This window comes from Frankliniella occidentalis, unplaced genomic scaffold (assembly GCF_000697945.3).
Source record: "Frankliniella occidentalis isolate FOCC.00 unplaced genomic scaffold, Focc_3.1 Scaffold19, whole genome shotgun sequence".
Taxonomy (NCBI): domain Eukaryota; kingdom Metazoa; phylum Arthropoda; class Insecta; order Thysanoptera; family Thripidae; genus Frankliniella; species Frankliniella occidentalis.
Genome location: NW_026267149.1, coordinates 812,299 through 814,426, shown reverse-complemented (window position 1 = coordinate 814,426; position 2,128 = coordinate 812,299).

The window sequence follows — 2,128 nt, the reverse complement described above, 5'->3', positions numbered from 1 at the left end:
CCAGCCCCGCCCCGTCCCGCTGCACGTGACTATTGTGTCGCCTCGATTAATTAGGTAGAAAATTACGACAAAAAGGCACACGGCTCGACTGCGGATTCCCCCCCCCCCTCCTCAGCTGATGCTGTATCATTCTGAACAACAACTGTATGTTTTAGGGGTTGGGTAGGGGGGAGGGGGGGAATAAAAACATCCTTCGGGGTACAGCGTAGGTACTGCGATCGCGACTGCGGTAATGGCGTTATGACTGACTTTATTTATTTCTATCCTGCGCTATGCTCAGAGATGCAAATGCATTGAAATAAATACCCTTTGGGCAGGAAATAAATTAACATTGGTTTTCGATTCTTTGATGTCTTGAAAAGAAATTGAATTTAAAATAACATATAGCCCTACAGCGCGCGTTCACCAGGGTTCCCGTTTGTTTCAGGCACTCTCATGGCGTTTGAAATTTCCTCGGCCCCTCTCTTCCCTGCGAATTGTTGATTGATCATTGCGCTCAGCTGGTTGAGCTCTGCTTTCACTTAACGAGAGTTTATAATAGAAAGACCCACCTCGACCCCACGTGTGAGATTTTGTCGTTCGATCATCATTTGCCGAGAGTCAAGAGCCGACGTTGCATGCTTGTTGGGCCGTGTCACCACAGAGTGATGGATAGATCTTATGCCATCGCGACTTTTTTATCCGTCTGCAACACAACCGTGAACATTTTACACAAAGATTTGCTATAAGCCTGTGCCAACATCCCCTCCTCACGGATACCGGGTGATACCTGTTCGACGCCACACGGTGATTTACGTTAAACTCGTCGAGTACGGCATGTATGGGCCCCTTTGAATGACTTTTCGCCTCATGAATGGGTGCGTTTATTTGCCTCCTCTTTTCAAAAACCGCGAAATTCTTTCGGGGAGATAAACGTCTTCCGTGTTTGGACGGGGGACAGACGCCTCATACAGGAGCCACTAATACCTGCAGGGGCGCAGGAGAGGCCTGCAGCACAAAGGCCAGGAGGTCTTAGCATCTGTCGGGGGGCGTCAACAAACGGAAGGGATGAGCGGGGCCGGTGAGGAGGAGAGGGGAGGTGTTGTGTGGATGTCGTTTAGCGATAAACACCCGTGAAAACATGGAGAGGCTCAGAGGCTCTCAGCGAAGCAAGCCTGTGAAATTGTCGCATCTGATTCATTTTGCTCCCCCCCCCCCTTTCTCTGCGCGCGTAAATCGAAACATAAGAAAGTAGATAGGGTAGGGCTAGACGAATCATTCAGTTCTATCCCGACTGCCCATAACTCACTTTGGCCCTCGGCCGACAGCCCCCTCCGTCCTGCGGACTACCGCGGATATCCGGCTTCCTATTTGCACTTCGCGTCTCCCACCGTCGGCTCGTCTCTTCATGTGCCTAAAGTCAACGCGTTTCATTGTTGTGGGGTTTTCTTCCCCTCCCCATCATATTGTACACATTTCGATGTTAGGAAGCGCAAGTATACGGACGCATAAGGTCCTGTTGGTTTCTCTGCTATTTCTCGGCGGGGCCTTGGGCCGGGCCGTGCGCTTGTTATGCAGCTGGCGTGTGAACTAATGGCCGGCGATGTGGCTGCAGTCTGCACTACGACGGGGGCGTGTCCGGGAGTAGACGGCACGCTATACCGTACAGCACTGTACTTACCAGTTTAATGCACCCCAACTGTCATTGTGCAATCCAGCCAACTTTTATGAGCCGCCCAATTTACTTTTCGAGTTCACCCCCCGGAAAGGTTAACGGCATTGACACATTCACCTGGATTCATATACAGTCTTGGAGGAACTCTGAGAATAACTTTGACTTATTCAGTGCATTTGGTGCGTGCGTTTCCTTAAACCTTATTGTAGATGAGATGATCTTGTCCGCGGTTTGCAGATTAATGAAAGGAAATTCAAGGACGCTGGGGTGAAATAGTTTTGCAGGAAGGCGAGTATGCAGGGCCATCGGTCAAGGGGCGGAGCAGATGAGACGGGGCAAGGGGAGGAAAAAAACCTACTGGCGTGGCGACCAGGAAATAAAAAACGAAAACCTATTTGTTGCGATCTTTCCACAATAAACTGTGGCCAGTGAGAACACGACATGTGCGACCGGGAGAAGCAGGGGTGTCGGAGA